The 20,820-nt window shown below is 42.1% G+C and overlaps 1 pseudogene; it reads right to left on the bottom strand.

The window, feature by feature from the left end:
• Window positions 1-959: 959 nt before the first annotated feature.
• LOC119518574 overlaps window positions 960-20,820 on the bottom strand; it is a 77,555-nt pseudogene continuing 57,694 nt past the window's right edge.

Raw genomic sequence — 20,820 nt, forward strand, 5'->3', positions numbered from 1 at the left:
ACACACCAAATATGCTGAGGGTAGCCTCACCTGCAAGGACATCTGTCTGGGCCAGGAGCCAGGGACAGCATCCTCCCATTGACAATCCTGGACAGGCCATTCAGCACAGGCTGGATGGTGGGGACCTTGCAGCCTGGGAGAAGGTGGAAGAGCAGAGCTGGAAGCCAACTGGGATCTCACTCGTGCATGTTGCAAAACTCCCGGGTTCTGCTTCTGACCATCCAGGCCAGCCCAGGAACCCCTGCATTGCTCCCACCTCCTCCAGCAACTTCCCCTGGACCCCAATGTGCTGGCTCATTGTATCACATGAATCATGTTAACACCCACCATGGAAGACACTAAACAACCAAGTAGACAGCATGATTCAGCCAGCCATCACTGGCCAACCTCTGTCAATATCCAACCCAGTGCTGGCACAATGGTAGCAGGAACAGAGGCCAATAATGGGCCCACCAGCATGGGTGCCATGGCTGATCAAGCTACTGCCACTGCTTCAGCTGGGCCCCCCATATGGGTCATTCCTCAAGGAGAGACCAATCAGTCACTTGGTGACAAGTTGATCACATTGGAACCAGTCCATTCTAGAGAGGGAGCAATTTATCTTGATTGCAATCAACCCATATTATTGGTATTGGTTTGCCTGTTCTGACTGCATGGCCTCAGCCAGCGCTACTTTCTGAAGGCTTGTAGAGTGTTTTATACACCGTGTCACATAATGTCACCTCAGACCAAGGGACCTGCTTTTTAGCAAAGGAAATGAAGTTGTGGACACATGACCATGATATCTATTAGTCCTGCTGCACACTGCACCATCCAGAGGCTGCTACCTGACAGCAATAGCATGAATGGCCTTTGGAAGCTCCAGCTGAGGCACCAGCTTGGAGATGCAGCTGGTCAACCAGTGCCAGAAGTGGAGGATATTTTTATATGAGTAACAGATAAATGGTGAGTATCCAGATTATTTTCAACATTTTATTTTGAAATAATTTTAGATTTACAGAAAAACTGTAATAGTAGTAGAGAGTTCCTATATACACTTCCCTTAGCTTTCATCAATGTTTACAGCATCCATAACCATATCACAATTATCAAAACTAAAATATTAACATTGGTGCAATGAACCCATGGGTACAAAATTGGGAACTTACTCAAATTTCACTAATGTTTCCACTAATGTCTTTTTTCTCTTTTTTTTTTTTTTTTTTTTTTGTTTCCAGGATCTGATCTGTCATTCTACACTGCATTTGGTTATCTTGTCACCTAGTCCATGACAGCTCTTCAGTCTTTCCTTATCTTTCATGACCTTGACATTTTGAGAACTGCTGGTCAGTTGCTTTATGGAAGTTCTTCAATTTGGGTCATCTGATATTTTCTCATGAGATTGAGGTTGTGCATTTTTGGTAAGAACCCCACAGAAGTGATGTGCCCTTCTCAGTTATCATCAGGGGAAACACCATGTCAATATACCTTATTACCGGTGATGTTAATTTTGGTTACTTAGTTTAAGTGGTGTCTGTGGGGTTTCTCCACTGTGAAGTTCCTATTTTTATTTTTGTATTTAGTAAATATATTGGGGGAGATACTTTAAGACTGTGAAAATATCCTGTTTCTCCTCAAACTTTGATCTATTTTTAGCATCAGTGGCTCTGCTTGCAGTAGTTATTATTGTGATGTTCCAATGGTGATTCTCTATTTCCCTTATTTATTCCATATGACTTAAGAAGAATTCTTCTCTAAAGTAGAATTCTCCCTCATTTATTTTTTCAATTATTAATATTAGTGTGGGTTTATGGCTATTTATTTCACTGTAAAAATGATAATCCAGTACTATCATTACTTTGTTCCTCAAACTGCTCCAATTTTGGCCAATGAAGGCCTCTTTCATATACGACCCTCTGCCCCTTCAAATGGCCCCTCACCTTTTCTTGAGCACTTCCTTACTTTCTGACACTCAAGATGTTCCTCGCTCATCTTGTACCTTCTGTGCCCCAGCCCTGAAATCAACCACTTTCCCAAGAAGCTCTGGTTCCTTTTAGTGGAGAATGGTATTTAGAAACCAACATCTGGACACAAGATGTGCTCATTGCTACTGGGGTGTCATTGCTTCTAGGCGCACTCAGTGGGAGTGCTAATGTTACCAAGCAATGGCTCGCTGCCCCCCACACACAAAATTCAATGTCGTGACCCTGGAATTTTGAGAAAAGAGTTTTATTGCAAGGTCGACCAGAAAGGAGACAGGAGGTAAACTCAAATCTATCTCCCTGATGTGGGGGTTAGGTAGACTTTTCATGTGGTTTGGATGGGTGAGGAAAAGGCACAGGTGTGATGGCAGGGAGCACGCACAGATGTTTTACACGCTAGATCTAATGCCACACGTTAATACAATGGCATCTTAGGCATGCTCGGTGTGTGGGAGTGGGGAGTGTTTCTTGAAGAAAGGTTAGTTAAGGTTATAATTGGCAGTAAGTGTGCATGCTCCTGGCTGGAGAGGTTTTCAGGCCGGTCTAAGCTGGTTCTTGGCCGTTTCAGGCAGTTTGTGGTAAGGGAGAGAAAACAGAAGTTTTGATAATGGCCCCTCCTTGAATTTTTTGAACATTCCTCAATCTTGAGGGAATCATGACAGTGACCACTCTGGCTGCTTCAAGCTGATTAAGGTTGTTGATCAGGGAGTGAGGAATGCAGCTGCTCTGCCTGTAGTGGAATGTACTCCCGCATTTCTGGTTGTTGCTCCCGGAGGGGCTGGTATCCTTGAGTCCTGGGACTCAGTTTGCACAGAAATAGACAGGAGGCTTTGAGTCTCTGAGAAATAAACCTAAAAAACAAGTTGAGAAATATGCCTCCCCTCCCCCCAAAAAAAAAAACTTAAAATAAAACAAAGAAAAAAAGAAATACAGGCCCAAGTAAGAGAAGGATGATGATGATGATTAGAGGGCTGATTAGTGACTACAGCCATGTTATATTAGCGAGATGAGTTTTTATGAACTTCTAGATAGTATCTGCAGAAGGGCTGTTAATCCCATGTAGCCACAAGGCTTGCTTGTATTACATTTTTTGCACATTTTGTTCTATTTGACCTGAGGTATTAACCCATGTACAACAGGATGTATTGGCCACTACACAAATTCCTCCTTGTTCAGCTAAACGGTAATCCAAGGCTAAGCGATTGCCCATGACTACATTTGCTTGCATGTTTACGGATATCTGGGTGGCTTTTAAGGCTGCTGTGGTAGCATCTGCCAGTGCCTCCACTGTAGCTGTGAGGTTTTTTAAGACAGTTCCATGATAGGTGATGCCTCCCCAAGGAGCTAAGAGCCCAAAGGTGAGCCCGATACCTGCTCCTATCATTCCCAGGGCACTTTTTTCTCTAGTGTGGTTCATGGGCTTGTAAATAGATATGTCAGGTTTTAAATAACCTTAAGTACATTGGCCTCCCATCCATACATTATTTAAACAATTAAACATTTTTACTTGGGTTATACAATTATTTTCACATTTGTAATAGGGCACTTGACTTTTGGGATTTCCACAGATGAACACGTAGCCTTTGGGGGCACATAAGCTTTCCCAATGAGAGGAATTTTTTAATTTCATAATTTGTTGAGATATTTCTGGGCCATCTAGGGTTGTGTTGGGATCACGACAGTGGGTTGACAGAGGACCAACCTGGTAAGGGTGAGGCCACCCGCAGAACCTGTAAAATTCCCCATTTTTTTGAGCGGAATAATTTTTACAAAATTGTTTCCATTCTGCCCACTTTACTTTGGGTTGGTATGTTATGGCCCATACCTGTTTTCTCTCAGGGCTTAAAATATTATATGCAGTATACACAACACCATCCAATACTGTGGACTGGTTAGCATTGTTGTGCATGAAAAGACAGACTGCTGAATTATTTGGGCTTCTGTTGATGGTATGATTGCATGTTGTTTGATTATAGTTGTCTACTAAGACCCAGGCTGTATGTGGATTTTTTTTTCTGATTTGGCAGACTCTGAAGGGAGGAGTTTAGAAAGAGGATTTCATGCATTGGTTCAATAAAGGAAGATGCTTGTGGGTGAGGTTAAAGCAGGGAGAGGAACTGCTCATAAACAGCTCTCCCTCTATGGGAAGCTCAAATTTTAGGTCTTGGAGACCTTTTTGAGGGACCAACTTGGGAACCTGAGAAACGTTACTTACTGGAAGGGCCAAAAACAAGCTGGGCTTGGTAGAAGGATTTGGATGACATACCCAGCAGTCCTGTAGGTATCCTCCAGTGGAAGCCATCTGGGATAACTTTACTAAAGAACTAGCTTCCCAATTCCCCACTGAACCAAAGGTGGAAACAGGAATGAACATAAACACAGAAATTATAGAAAGAAGTGACATTTTCTGTCCTTACAGAGAAAACAGTTAAATCCATCCAGCAGACCACAAAGGAACAGTGATGGATTTCACAGTCCTTTGCAGAAGAAATGGTTGAGGCTTTCCCTTAGTAAGCAAAGGGTCATTAGTAGATAAAATACTAGGAGGAGGCAGGCACAGAAGAGGTAAAGTGCAACAGGGGCCAGGAATCAGGCATTACTTATCTTAGGGCTTCCTTCTCTTAAAGAGTAATTTGAGATCAGTTATAGGTTCACAAGAGTATTCTGGAGATGAGAAGTTTTCAGTGGTTTTCCAGGCCCATGTGGTGTTTGGCTGTCTTGGGCCTGCTGACCGTTTTTGTCCATGAAGACTGCTGATTCTGGTAGGCCAGCCAGCTGATAGGTATACTAGTTTCTCTCTGGAATGATGAATCCACAGTTTTACACCCTGCAACTTAACAGAAGAGTAAGTGACAAGCAAAACCTCATAAAGCCCATTCCACTTGGGGTATAATTGGCTTCCTGGGTGTTGGTTTTTCCATGTCTTAAGGCTAAATTATTTCCTTTTGCTATCAGGCTATCACTCTTCTGATGCCCCAGACAGTCGACAATTGCTACTTCTTATAGTAACATAATGGCCTCTAACAGGGCTAAGGAATTCCTCATATTTATATAACTTCCTTCTTCCCTGAGGTTAATATCCCTCTCTCTCTTTCCAAATGGCTCCATGCACATGAACAACTGTAAAGGTGTATTTTGAGTCAGTGTAAGTGGTGATTCTTTCTTTTTCCCAGATGTAAGGCTCTGGTGAGGGCTATAAGTTCTGTTCTCTGAGTGGACATACCTGGAGGAAGTGTATTTGCCCCCTAGAACTTCCTGGAGAGTTTCTATAGTATACCTAGCTCTTTGGAGTCCTTGGTCCATGAAGCTGCTTCCATTGGTGAACACTCCAGGTTTGGATCCTTAGGGGTTGGTCCGTAAGGTCCAGTCAGCTGGAATAAATTTCTTCCACTATCTGTAAACAGTCATGGACATGTTCTCCCTGTGTACTGGCAAGTAGGGTTGCTGGGTTAGGGGAAGAGATTGCCTTTACTTTTACATTAGGAGTATCCAGCCATATTGCCTGGGACTTGCCTAGCCTCTCGGAGGTGAGCCTTTCTGTTCCAGGAGGGATATCACACAGTGGGGAGTATGCACTGTAGTAGGTGGTCCTAGAGTAAAATTTTTTGGCTTCCTGCAGCAGGTTGCTACTGCCCGGAGGCATACTGGTCATCCTTGGGTTACTATATCTAACTGTTTAGAAAAGTAAGTAACAAGCCTTCATATATTGCCTAAATTTTGTGTCAATACCCCAAAGCTTATCCCTTGCTACTCATGCACAAATAGATCAAAGGGCTTCCTAATGTCTCAGTGGCTAAGCGCCAGTGCCATCAGAAGTTTCTCTTTTATAGTATGAAATGCTTGATGGCATTCTGCGGTAGAATTTAAAGGCTCACTGACTTTTCCTTTAAGAGCCTCATATAAGGGTTCAGCTATAAGTCCAAAACTTGGGATCCAAATGCAGCAGAACCCGACCATTCCCAGGAACCCTCGACCTGTCTCCTGGTAGTTGGTGCAGCATTCCTGCTAAAGCTTCTCTTCTGTCTGATAACAAGTTCCTTTGTCTCTTTGATAGTTCAAATGCCAAATATTTTCAGAAGATCCTGAAATTCGGGTTTTCTTTTTGGAAACTACTTCCTCAAATGCCCGGAAATTCAGAGCTAGGATAGTGTTTTGATCTGAATCTTCCTTGGAGGTGCTAGCGATCAGAATATCATCTTCGTATTGTAGTAAAACTGCTTCCTGAAGTTGAAGCTCTTTTAGATCTCTCACTAACGTTTTCTCCAAATAAAGTGGGGGCATTCTTAAACCCCTGTGGGAACACAGTCCAGCAACACTGTTGCTTTATGTTAGTCTTGGGATCCTCCCATTCAAAGGCAAATAATTCTTGGGATTCTGGGCTTGGAGGTACACAGTAGAAGGCATCTTTTAAGTCCAACACAGTAAACCAACAGAAACTCCCAGAGAGAGTGGTGTGTAATGGGTAAGGGTTTGGCACTACTGGATGGATGTTTTCTGCTATTTGCTTAATAGCCCTCAAGTCCTGCACGAATCAATGCTCGTTGGTACCGGCTTCTGAACAGGCAGGATGGGAGTGTTTTACGGAGATCAGCAAGGTCGAATTAATTGTTACTAGAGAAATGCATCTATTAATGGTTCTCTGCCTTCCCTCGCCTCCCTCTTCAGAGGACAGTTTCAAATGAGGGGTTTTTCATCGGGGCAAGTCTTTACCTGGATCGGTTCAGCAGTTCTCTGGCATCCTATCAGCCTGCACCTTTGGTCTCTCCTTCAGGAGAATATCCTCTGGGATCTCAAGTTGGGTCTCTCCATCTAAGAGTAATAGGGCAGCCTGAAGAGTGCATGCTTGATTGGGAGGAACTTAAATGTTTACTTTTTCTGAAGAGAAAGTCACCTGACCATTTAGTTTGGTTAGCAGATCCCATGCTAGCAGTGGCAGAGGACACTGTGTGTTGGGATATAAAGGAAGCTGTGCTTTAAACTGGTGTCCCCTAGTTGACATTCTAGGGGTTGTAGCAAGGGTTTATGGGCCATAGCACCAACAATTCTGATAATAGCCACAGTCTTTGGAGAGAGAGAGCCTTGTTTTTCATTTAAAACAGAGTAAGTAGCTGAAGTATCTACTAGCAAGTCAGTAAGTTTCTTTCCCACCATCACAGTTACCCGGGGCTCCTTGTGGGAAATGATGCGAGTGGTCATGTTGAAAGGTGCCCACGGGCCCCATCAGTACTGGCTGCGCCCACTCTCAGTGAGCTGGGGCACTTGTTGGCTGACCTGTGGGCAATTCTTGGTTTCTCTCCCTTTGGGCGGTTCAGATGCTCCCACTTCCGGTGTCCCTCCTCCTTGCAACAGGCACACAGCTGTGGCCCTAAAGGGTGGTGGCCTTCTTGGTTAGCGGGGGAAAGGGCCCAGGGCTCTTGCCCAGGGTCATCCATCCTCACTTGTTGAGGTCCTTTGCAGTCCCAGCAGGTTGTGACTTATGGCTGCATCTAGCAGCACGGTTGGCGCCTCAGTTGCTTTTCCTGGACCTGGTCTTGGTTTTTGAAGACCTTGAAATCAACCTCAACCAACTGGGATGAGACATAAGTATTCCTAACCTCCCTTCCAGTTTTTGTAGTTTTTTCCTCATGTCCGGAGCACTTTGTCTGATGGAGTTTACATTAACCAGTCTCATATTATCCGGGTGTTCTGGGTCCAGGTCAGTGGATTGCCTGTATGCCTCAAACCCTCTTTCGAGAAAGGTGGATGGGTTTTCTTCTGGCCCTTGCTGTTCCTCCTCTATTTTCTAAACACTTTTTGGCCTTGGGACTCCCTTCTGCATCCCTACTATGATGCATCCTTTACAATGGTCTAATTTGGCTCAGTCCCCGAGTTCATTTGAGTCCCATCCCAGCTCCGCCCCTGGGATGGCTAATGCTGCTGATGTATGAATCGGATTACTAGGTTGCAATTCATGTGGTCTCTCAGTCTCCTGGTGGACTTTTTTTTTTTTTTTTTATTAAATTCAGTTTTATTGAAATACATTCACACACCATACAATCACCCATGGTATACAATCCACTGTCCACAATATGATAACATAGTTATGCGTTCATCACCACAATCTATCTCTGAACATTTTCCTTACATCAGAAAGAACCAGAACAAGAATGAAAAATAAAAGTGAAAAAAGAACACCCAAATCATCCCCCCATCCCACACCATTTGTCCTTTAGTTTTTATCCCCATTTTTCTACTCATCCATACACTAGATAAAGGGGGTGTGATCCACAAGGTCTTCACAATCACACTGTCACCCCTTGTAATCTACATTATTATATAATTGTCTTCAGGAGTCCAGACTGCTGGGTTGGAGTTTGGTAGTTTCAGGTATTTGCTTCTAGCTATTCCAATACATTAAAACCTAAGAGGTGTTATCTATATAGTGCATAAGAATGTCCACCAGAGTGACCTCTCGACTCCATTTGAAATCTCTCAGCCACTGAAACTATTTCGTCTCATTTTGCATCCCCCTTTTGGTCAAGAAGATACTCTCAGTCCCACAATGCCGGGTCCACATTCATCCCCGGGAGTCATATTCTGCATTGCCAGGGAGATTTACACCCCTGGGAGTCGGGTCCCACGTAGAGGGGAGGGCAGCGAGTTCACCTGTCAAGATGGCTCAGTTAGAGAGAGAGAGGGCCACATCTGAGCAACAAAGAGGTACTCAGGGAAAGACTCTTAGGCACAATTATATGCAAGTTTAGACTCTCCTTTGTGGTAATGAGCTTCATAAGGGCAAGTCCCATGCTCGAGGGCTCAGCACATCAAACCGCCAGTCCCAATGTTTGTGACAACATCAACACCAGTCCAGGTGAGGATGTCCAACACATCCGCACCTTCCCCCAGATCCTCGGGGCTGGGGAGGGGGAAGCTGTAAATATATTTTTTATTATCTGCCCAAATTACTCTGGGATGTGTCACTATTTCACTCCAGCCTATACTAACCTACCGTATCTCACTTCCTATTCAAAGTTCCATGCAATTGTGGTGTTTGAACAAATCGACTGTAGAGTTGTACCATTTAGAAAATTTAGATCCTGTGCCAAATAGGTATCTATTCCCTTGGTCTCATATGGAAGTTGAAGTTTTAAAACACAAACAGTTTCAACCTTTATCCTGGTGGACTTTTTCAAAAACCATCCTGCATTCGTTGGGGGGGGAGGAGGGTGTTCAGGAAGGCCTGAATCTCTGCCCAGGTGGGGTTATGAGTAGCAAAAATGGAAGTAAAGAGATTCTCCATCTTTTTAAGGTCATCTCAATAGGAAACTGTATTATTTTTCCAATTATATAGACCAGAAATGGGAAGGGAGAATGTACATATATGAACCCTCTAGGGCTTTGTCATCCAGCCCAGCAGGGACCTGTCTGAGTGGAAATTGCCTTGCCTGGGATTGAGCATTCCCCAGGCCTAACTGAGTACCATCAGGTATGTAATGGGGACACCGTTCCTTCTCAACTAGCAGGCAATGAGGGGTGTAAGGCTGAATTAGTGACCTCTGGGTAATTGGTGAGTTCCTCTATATGTCTTATTTCAGCTTCCCTAGCATGTGGTGGGGGTGCTGAAGGAGGTATCAGGTGCAGTAGGAGCAGATCATCACCTGGTTTGGAATCTGGCAACACAGGCTTAACTGATGATTTAGTGGAGCCCAGTGACTCAGGGTTAGCCTGCTCTGCCTGAGTGAGTCCCTTTCCTCTGAACCTTAATTTTACATTTCCTTTATAGGTTCTTATTTTGATGTAAGGTCATAAAGGCTTCAACATACAGGATCTCGTTCCATTTTCCCCCTCTTTTACAGTACAAATCTAATTGGAATACAGTACTATAGTTAAGGGATCCATTTTCCAGCTACTGCTCCCCTGATTCTAATCTGTACTGGGGCCAGGCTGTGTTACAAAAGATCATTTTCTTCCTCTTCATCAGTTCATAACTGAACATAGACCAATTATCTAATATACATTTCAGAGGACTGCAGTTAGGGTACTATTACCATTCCCGTGGTCACAGGGACTCGGTTCCTTAAGATGCTTTAATTCAGACACCTTGTAAGCTTGAGCAGAAAAATATTTGTACCTCCACAGCTAAATTCTCATAAGTCTTGGGGCGTGGACCCAGTAACAGATCCTTCCTGCTCCTAAAACAGGGACTCAAACCCCAAAGGGCAGGCCTTACTCTGTAGGGTGAGACTGTGGCCCACAACCCTACCAGACAAGTGTCTGACAAGAGAATAGGTGCTCAGATGAGGTTACTCACCCACAAGACTTCTGCTCCTGGAACCGTTTTTTCCCTCCAAATAGCAGGAAGCACCAAAGGGTTTGAAGCACCGGTCTGTAGCTGTGAGGACCCCGATTGGCGAGTCTCCAGAAACTGGTCCAGGTGGCCCCACTGAGGGTCACCAAGGCCACAGAACCTCGGGCAGGCAGCCTTCAGATGGTCCTGCCTGGGATGCCAAATTGTTACCAAGCAGTGGGTTTGCTGCCCGATGCACACAGAATTCAATGCCGTGACACTGGAATTCTGAGAAAAGAAAGAGTTTTACTGCAAGGTCAGCCGGCAAGGAGACAGGAGTAAACCCAAATCTGTCACCCCAATGTGGGGGTTAGGCAGGCTGTTACGTGGTTTGGATGGGTGAGGAAAGATACACAGTGAAGGCGCCATGGCAGGAGCACACGCAGAAGTTTTACTTGCCAGATCATACGCTGCATATTATCTTGGGCATGCCCCACAAGGGGTCGGGGGTGGGGAACAAGGTTCTTTGAGGACAGGTTACTTGAGGTTATAACTGGCAGCAGGCATCTGGCTGGGGAGTTTTTCAGGCCAGTCTAAACTGTTTCTTGCCCATTTCAGGCAGCTTGTGGTAAAGGTGGAGAAAGGGGAAGTTATGATAACAGGCCCATGGTTTCACTAAGAAGTATACATTTATATGTATAGTAAGCCACATATACAAACACATCTTTATTTTTTATGTGTCTATGCATCTGTATAGATATTAAAAAGCCATGAGTACATACTGGATATGTAGATTACTTAAGTAATTCATATAACTCAATAGGAAAAAGAAATATTCCTAATTTGAAATGGACAAAAAAATATTAGCAGGCATTTCAAAGAAGGTGAAACATGTATGACTGATAAAAATATGAAAAGAGATTCAACATCAGTTAAAAGATATTGTATAGGTTGTAAAATGCAACACAAACATACTATTTTTAAAAATTCTTTTAATTCATTTTTATTGAGATATATTCACATACCATGCAGTCATACAAAGCGTATTCATTTGTTCACAGTACCATTATATACTTGTGTGTTCATCACCAAAATTAATTTTTGAACATTTTCATTACCACACACACACAAATAAGAATAAAATTAAAGTGAAAAAAGAACAATTAAAGTAAAAAAAGAACATTGGGTGCCTTTTTTTTTGCCCCCATTTTTCCACTCATCCATCCATACACTGGACAAAGGGGAGTGTGGTCCATATGGCTTTCTCAATCACATTATTGCGGGTGACTGAGCTTGTACCTCGACTTACCAGGCCTGGGCCAGGGGACCTGATATCACCCCCTGGGGAGGGTAGTAGGTACGGGCGTGAGTGCCCTCTGCAGCCCCCCCGAGCCTGGGGAGCGAGGTCAAGGCAGCTCCCTTTTCCTCACCCAAAATGCCACTGGCAGGGGAGGCTTGCCGGAGGAAACCGCCTTTCTCCCAACTGCCCTTTCCCCACTTCCTTATCTTACCCACTCACTCCCTGGTGCCAAGGCCACTCCTGCCACCGCCAGCGCGCATGCCCGTGGCCAGAACAACCCCCGCCCCGCTGCAACGGTTCCGGCGTTCTCTCAGAACCAATCCTAGCCCCTATCCCTTCAGTATTGCCATTTAAGGCTACTTCACCTCCTTTCCAGCCCTGCCCTTCTTACCAGCCTATATAACCTGTAATCACCCCTGAATAAATCTCTTTGGCGCATACTCCTACTGGATGAAGAGTGTCTTGTCCTTATCGCCGCCCTCCACACCTTGCACGCCTCTCGCCGAGGACCCGGCCACGTCCTCCGCCTCGCCCTCGCCTCCGGGAAAGAGCCCCCGCCGCCGGTACCCTTTAAGCAGCCCCGAGAGCTGAGGGCTCAGCTACCGGCCGCCCCTCCCCCTAGAAGCAGTAACCGCGACCGCACATTATGACCCCTCATAAGCTAAATTTTTATACAATCATCTTCAAGATTCTTGGGTTCTGGGTTGTAGACAGACATACTATTTTTATTAATCACTTGCCTAACACACATCTATAAAACTTTTTCACCAAATTTTTGGTGCACATTTTTTGAATGCCTCTTCATAGATTCATTTTGTAATATTTTCCATAGTAAGACTAGAAAGATGATTCATTCTCCTTTCTAGCATTACCAATCAATTTTTTTAAAGTTTCTTTTTGTTCTACAACTTGTTATTGGTAATGTCACAACATCTGGTGATCTGGCATAGTTGAGGATAAGAATGTTCCTGGATGCCATTCCTTCACCAGGATACCTAGCAATTACTTAACCACACACAGCAGTGAGAACCACGCAGTGAACTAGTTAAATATATCCCGTTAAACCCAAATTAATCAAATCTCAACTCAATTTCCTCTTAGCTAGATCTCAGCGAATTATAGCCAGAAGTTTAAAAAGCATTTGTGCTGTTGGGTTGCCCTCTTGCTCTTTTGCCGCTGCCATGAGAAAACAGTGGCCTCCAGCACCACTGGTCAGAGGAGGATGACAAGCCTGCTGTGTGGAGTCACTGCAGCTGCCCTGTCCCGAATGGACTGAGCCATCTGTTAGAGCAGATCACCTGCAGCCAACTCGCAGACCTGTGACCTAAAACAGCTTATTCTTGCATGCCTGTGAGCGTTTGTGGTTGTTTATTATGTAACATTATTATATCAATAACTAACCAACACAGGTGTGAACAGTTTGTGAAAATTCACAGAGCTGTGCATTTATGATATATGCACATTCCTGTACATATAATAGTTTTTTTAAAGCTACTTTTAGACAGAAGAGAAGCAAAAGAACTCACCACCAAGAGGCATGCATTAAAGTCTGTGTATGTCCTAACCCCATATGCTGATTATTTCACAAAGAAAACAAGTATCATATAACCTCAGATTTTTGCCTCGACTATATTCTAAGGTGTAGATTGCAAATGTTGCTTACCTTGGTGAGACAGAGTTTTACAAGCTAATTTTTTCTTTCCAACCATAGTGGAAAGACTACACACTTTGTATATCAGTTTTACTTAAGCAAATAAATAAGCATATTGCAAGATAAGTTTCCTTGCCAACAAAATTCCAAGAAGTAAACATTCCTACCCGGGAAGTAAAGTGATAACTATGGGTCTACAACTCTTTCCCTCCCTCCCCTGGACACCTAAGTTAGAATCGACCCTAAAGAGACCACCTTGCAAACAGGCCAATGATATTTACTAGCAGGAAGATAACAAGAACAGTTCTAATCCAATAATGTTTTAGCGGGATTTATCTGGCTTCCCTAGATCACTTATTGTACACAAACCTGAAATTTAGGGATTTATGAGTTGCAGCTGTTTCAGAGTGGATGTACACTCTCCAATCTGCATGACTAATAGAGTACAAAATGTGAGAAGCCCATATTTGGAAACCACATATCTGATAAGGGTTTAATATCCAAAATATATAAAGAAATCCTATAATTCAACAAGAAAAAGACAAACAAACCAATTAAAAAATAGGCAAAAGACATAAATAGACATTTTTCCGAAGAGGAAATACAAATGGATAAAAAGCACATGAAGGAGAGACACTAAGATGGCAGCTAGGTGAGACAGGGCAGGGAAACACCTCCATGAAAAATGCTAGATAAAAGCCAGAAAGTGACCCAGAATACCAGTTTCAGCGATGCACCAGCTGGACAAGGTCTGCTGAAGCCACAGGGGCCGTGCACTTGGTGAAGCCGGGAGTCTGCATTCTGAAATGAGTTAGTAAGCCGGCTGAAATTCCCACGGCCGCGCTGTGGTGTGGGGAAACCAGGGGTTGGTGTTTGGAGGTGGACTAGTTCTTTTGGGGAAAAAAAAAAGGGAAACCCAGGAGCGGCTGCAGTTGCGATGGTGAGAACCATGCAGTGAAGCATGGCAGGAATGGGCTGTGCCAATCTCTCAATGTCTGGCATGGAGGATAGACCGCTGCTGATTCCCTCAGGCTTGGGGGCCAAAGGAGAGAGCCAAAAGGAGAGAGAAACCACACTGCTTGCAGCCGACTCCCTGGCGGGCTGGAGACACTCCTGCCCTGGGGCTGTGCCCACAGCTCAGAGCCATGCCAGGAAACCCAGTGTGATGGGGAGCGTATCCCATGGCACTGCACACACACCACAATATCAGCCGTGGACAGTGGCCTTGGGTGCATACACAGCTGGTTGTCTCAGAGCTGGGAAGGCAGAGCTGTGTGAAAAGGGGGGGTGGTGGAGACGCCCCATTCAGCCATCTTTACATCAGGCTGCGAGCGTCCCTGCACAGCCCGGCAGCCCAGGGCTTCCCTTGAGGAACGGTGCGTACTTGTGACATAACACAGCCTCCCCGCAGCAGAGGTCCTGGAAGATCACAGCTATCAAGCAAAGCAAATGCCAAGAGGCCAAAAACAACAGAAAATCTTAAAGCATTTGATAAAACCAGACGATATGCAGAACCCAATCCCAAACACCCAAATCAAAATATCAGAAGAGACACAGTACTTGGCGCAATTAATCAAAGGACTACAATCAAAGAATGAGAGCATGGCACAGGATATAAAGGACATGAAGAAGAACATGGCACAGGATATAAAGGACATAAAGAAAACCCTAGAAGAGCATAAAGAAGAAATTGCAAGAGTAAATAAAAAATAGAAGATCTTATGGAAATAAAAGAAACTGCTGGCCAAATTAAAAAGACTCTGGATATTCTTAATACAAGATTAGAGGAAGCTGAACAATGACTCAGCATCCTAGAAGTCCACAGAACAGAAAATGAAAGAACAAAAGAAAGAATGGAGAGAAAAACTGAAAAAATCGAAATGGATCTCAGGGATACGACAGATAAAACGTCCAAATTTAAGACTCATTGGTGTCCCAGAAGGGGAAGAGAATGGTAAAGGTCTAGAAAGAGTATTCAAAGAAATTGGTGGGGAAAACTTCCCACACCTTCTATACAATATAAATGCACAAAGCATAAATGCCCAGCGAACTCCAAATAGAATAAATCCAAATAAACCCACTCTGAGACATATTCTGATCAGACTGTCATATACTGAAGAAAAGGAGCAAGTTCTGAAAGCAGCAAGAGAAAAGCAATTCACCACATACAAAGGAAACAACATAAGACTAAGTAGTAACTACTCAGCGGCCACCATGGAGGCGAGAAGGCAGTGGCATGACATATTTAAAATTCTGAGAGAAAAATTTCCAACCAAGAATACTTTATCCAGCAAAACTCTCCTTCAAATTTGAGGGAGAGCTTAAATTTTTCACAGACAAACAAATGCTGAGAGATTTTGCCAATAAAAGCCCTGCCACTTCAGATACTAAAGGGAGCCCTACCGACAGAGAAACAAAGAAAGGAGAAAGAGATATAGAGAATTTTAACAGACATATATAGAACCTTACATCCCAGATAACCAAGACACACATTTTTCTCTAGTGATCATGGGTCTTTCTCCAGAATGGACCATATGCTGGGACATAAAACAAGTCTCAATAAATTAAAAAAAAAAAAATTGAATATATTCAAAGCACATTCTCTGACCACAATGGAATACAAATAGAAGTCAATAATTTTTGATTTGTAACTCCACTATTTACTTCCTACATGATATAAAATACACAAACTCTAATGACAAATCAGTGGTTTTGGACTCAATGTAAAATATGTAATTTTTGATAAGAACTATATAAAGGCGGGGGAATGGAGGAATATAGGAACATAGTTTACGTGTCCTATTGAAGTTAAGTTGGTATAAAAGAAAAACAAGATTGTTATGGATTTAAGAGGTTAATTTTAAGCCCCACAGTAAACACAAAGAAATTATCAGAGAATATGACCATAGAGATGAAAAGTAGAGTATGGGTTATGAGAAGTGGGGGAAGGGGCAATGGGGAGTTAAGAAATGAGTGTAGGGTTACTGTTTGAGGTGAAGGGAAATTTCTAGTAATGGATGGTGGGAAGGTGATAGCATTACAACATTCTAAATGTGATTAATCCCACTAATGGAGTGCTAGGGAGGGGGTGGAATGGGAAGATTTAGGCTGTATATATGTTTCCACAATTGAAAAAAAAAAAAGACAGTCTAAATAGATGACAATTGAATGCCAAGGATGATCCTGGATGGGATCTGAGGATGGAGGAAAGGAGGCTCAAAGGGACACAGTTGAGATATAAGGAAAAAAAAAAAAAAGGAAATATAGAATGTAAGCTTTGTATTAATGTTGAATTTCTTGAACTTCTTAGCTGCACTTAATGGGATTTCATAAAAGAATGTTCTTGTTCATGGGAAATGTATATGTGAATTACAGTGTTTGTTAAAGGATGTGTGCAGCTTGCTCTCATATGTTCGGAAGACAGAGCAATAGATGATGGATGATAGGGAGGGAGAGGTGGGGAGGGAAAGAGAAATGGTGGTGTAACAGCATGTTAAAGTTGGTGGATCGGGGTATCGGGGGACGGGGGTCAGGGTATGCTGGAGTTCTGTGTATGGGGTTTGTAATGTTTTTGCAACTATTCCTATAACTTTGAATTTATTTCAAAACAAAATTTAAAAAAAAAAGCACATGAAAGGATGTTTAACTTCATTTGCTATTAAGGAAATGCAAATCAAAATTACAATGAGACATGATTTCACACCTACTAGAAAAGCCACTATTGAAAAAACAGAAAACTACAAGTATTGGAGAGGATGTGGAGAAACAGGAACACTTATTCACTGCTGATGGGAATGTAAAATAGTGCAGCCACTGCGGAAGGCAGTTTGGCGATCCCTCAGGAAGCCAAGTATAGAGGTGCCATATGATCCAGCAATCCCGCTACTAGGTACATACCTAGAAGAACTGAAAGCAGGGATGCAAACAGACATTTGCACACCAATGTCCATAGAGGCATCATTCACAATTGCCAAAAGATGGAAGCAACCCATGTGTCCATCAACCGATGAATGGAGAAACAAAATATATATACACATGATGGAATATTATTCAGCTGTAAGAAGGAATAAAGTCTTGATGCATGTGACAACATGGATGAACTATGAGGACATTATGTTGAGTGAAACAAGGCAGACATAAAAGGACAAATATGGTATGATCTCAGCAATACGAACTAAATAAAATGAGCAAATTCATGGAATTAGTAACTAGAATATAAGTTACCAGAAGATAGAATGATAGAATGAGGATAGAGAATGGGGAACTGATGCTTAACTTGTGCAGTTTTAAATAATGTTAATTGTAAATGTTTGGAAATGGATAGAGGTGATGGTAGCACATTATTGCATGTGTAAGTAACAGCACTGAATTGTGTGCATGATGATGGTCGATAGGAGAAGTTGAGGGTCATGTATGTCACTAGAAGGAAAGGTAGAGGATGAAACATGGGGCTGTATAACAGTGAACCCTATTGTGAATGAAGAAAGTGGTTAATGGTATAAATAAAAGAATGTTCTTCCACAAATTAGAACAAACATGTCACAGCTACAAGTTGTTAAAAATAGGATGGAATATGGGGAAAATGCACCTAATGCAAACTATAGACTACAGTTAAAAATAATATCTTAATGCTCTTTCATCAGTTTTAACAAAGGTATCATACCAATACTAAGTGTCAATAATAGGGGGGTGTAAGGGCCATGGGGTTTTTCTTTTTGAAGCTATGTTTGTGGTGATGTAAGCACAGCTCTGTGATTATACTGAGAGTCACTGATTGTATACTTCGGAGGGATAGTGTGGTGTGTGAATAAAGTTGTGTTAAAAAAAATACAAACTACATTCATGTAGGCAATTTTGTTCTCCATTTAAACAATAATAAAAAAAAATTTAAAAAAGAAGCCCTCAGCCTAAATGCCTTCCTAAAACACGTACACAGTCTACAATTTAGTGTTTACCTGTTACTCCAAAACCAAAACTCATTCCAGCACAGGAAAAGGGACAATTGTACTGTGAAAGAAGATAACTTGTTTTCTAGTTACCCAGGTCCACAGACGAAGAAAAATTTTGTCAAAGAATGGATCATACCCAAATCTTCCCTATACCTGATTTACATGCAATAAACGATGAAATCTGACTTTTGAACTAATAACATTTAGATGAGATTTTGGATGTGGTGCTGTAATGGGTTGAGACTTTGTGGTATGTTGGATTGGGTAAATGTATTTAGTATGTGTGATGTACATGAATATTTAGGACCAGAGGATGGACTGTGGTAGCTGAATAATAATGTCCCAAATATGTCCACGTCCTAATCCCTGGAACCCATGTCTGTTAGCTTGTATTACAAAGCAGACTTTGCACATAGGATAAAGTTAAGGATCTTGACATGGGGAGACTATTCTGGATTATCTGGGTGGGCCCAATATAATCACAGTGGTCTTTATAGTAGGGACACAGGAGGAGTCAGTCAGAGAAGGTGACTGATGATGGAAGAGAAATTGGAGTGATGCACTTTAAAGATGGAGAATGGGGCCTGAAGGAAAAAACAGAGATGGCCACTAGAAGCTGAAAAAAGCAAGGAAATTGACTTCCCCCTAGAACCTCCAGAAGGAACCAGCCCTGCTGACACTTTGGACGTCAGCCCAGTGAACCTGATTTCAGACTTCTGCCTCCAAAAAAGGCAATAAATTTTTGTTGTTTTAAGCCACTACCTTTGCTGTAATTTACTACAGCAACAATAGGAATGTAATGTATGTATGAAACACTCCAATTAAAAGCAGAATGAATTTCTATAAAAAAGCATGATCAAACCATATGCTGTCTATAAGAGACATACTTTAGATTCAAATACACACACATAGGTTGAAAGTAAAAGGATGGAAAAAGATAAACCATGCAAATAATCAAAAAAGAGCTGGTGTGGTTATACTAATATAAGACAAAATAAACTTTCAGACAAAATTTATTACTAGAGACAAAGACTTTTCAGCAATAAGAGTCAATCCATCAAAAAGCAATAATAATTATAAACTTATATGCAGCTAACAACAAAGACCCAAAATATATGAAACAAAAACTGACATAACTGAAGAGAGAAATAGACAATTCAGCAATAATAGTTTGAAACTTCAATACCCCACTTTTGATAATGGATAGAGTAAGTAGGCAGTGGATCAACAAACAAATGGGAGACTTGAACAACACTGTAAACCAATTAGACCTAACACATTTATAGAACACTCCACCCAACAACAGCAAAATACATGCTTTTCTCAAGTACACATGACACTCTTGAGGACAGGCCATATATTAGGCAATAAAACAACTATCAATATAATTGTGCCTAAGAGTCTCCCCGAGTACCTCTTTGTTGCTCAGATGTGGCCCTCTCTCCCTAGCTAAGCCAAGCTGGAAGGTGAACTCACTGTCCTCCCCGCTACATGGGACCTGACTCCCAGGGGTATAAATCTCCCTTGCAATGCAGGATATAACTCTCAGGGATGAACCTGGACCTGGCATCATGGGATTGAGAACATCTTCTTAACCAAAAGAGGGATGCAAAATGAAATGAAATAAAGTTTCAGTGACTGAGAGATTTCAAAGGGAGTCGAGAGGTCACTCTGGTGGACATTCTTATGCACTATATAGATAACACTTTTTAGGTTTTAATGTATTGGAAGAGCTAGAAGTAAATACCTGAAACTACCAAACTCCAACCCAGTAGCCTTGACTCTTGAAGACGATTGTATTACAATGTCGTTTACAAGGAGTGACAGTGTGATTGTGAAAACCTTGTGGATCATGCTCCCTTTATCTAGTGTATGACTAGATGAGTAGAAAAACAGGGACAGAAACTAAATGAAAAATAGGGTGGAATGGGGGGGTGATTTGGGTGTTCTTTTATACTTTTATTTTTTATTCTTATTCTGATTCTTTCTGATGTAAGGAAAATGTTCAAAAATGAATTGGGGTGATGAATGCATAACTATATGATGGTACTGTGAACAGCTGATTGTACACCATGGATGATTATATGGTATGTGAATATATTTCAATAAAACTGAATTTAATTAAACAAAAACAACTATCAATAAATATAAAAGAATTGAAATCATACAAAGTATGTTCTCCAGCCAAAACAGAATGGAAATTAGAAATCTATAACAGAGGGAAATCTGAGATACACACATATATGTGGAAATTAACACACTCCTAAATAATCAATAGGCCAAAGAATAAACTTCAAGGGAAATGAGAAAGTACGCTGAAATGGATGAAAATGAAGACACAATACACCATGACTTCTAGGATGCAGCTGAAGAAATATAGAAGGAAACTTACAACTGTAAATGCCTACATAAAGAAAGAAAGTATCACAAATTAACAAACCAACTTTCTACCTTAGGAAACTAGAAAAAGAGCATTCTAAATACAAAGAAAGCAGAAGGAAGGAAAGAGTAAGAGTGGAAATAAATGAAATAGAGAATAGAAAAACAATAGAGGCCACAGCCAAGAGGGATACTTTGAAGATGCACAGAAGCTGAGAGAGGAGCTGCAGATGAGAGACAGTTTGAAGACAGCTGTTGAAAGCAGACTCTTGCTCCAGAGAAGCTAAGAGATGATGCCCCAAGAGCAACTAAGA

Source organism: Choloepus didactylus, chromosome 22 (genome assembly GCF_015220235.1).
Source record: "Choloepus didactylus isolate mChoDid1 chromosome 22, mChoDid1.pri, whole genome shotgun sequence".
NCBI lineage: Eukaryota > Metazoa > Chordata > Mammalia > Pilosa > Megalonychidae > Choloepus > Choloepus didactylus.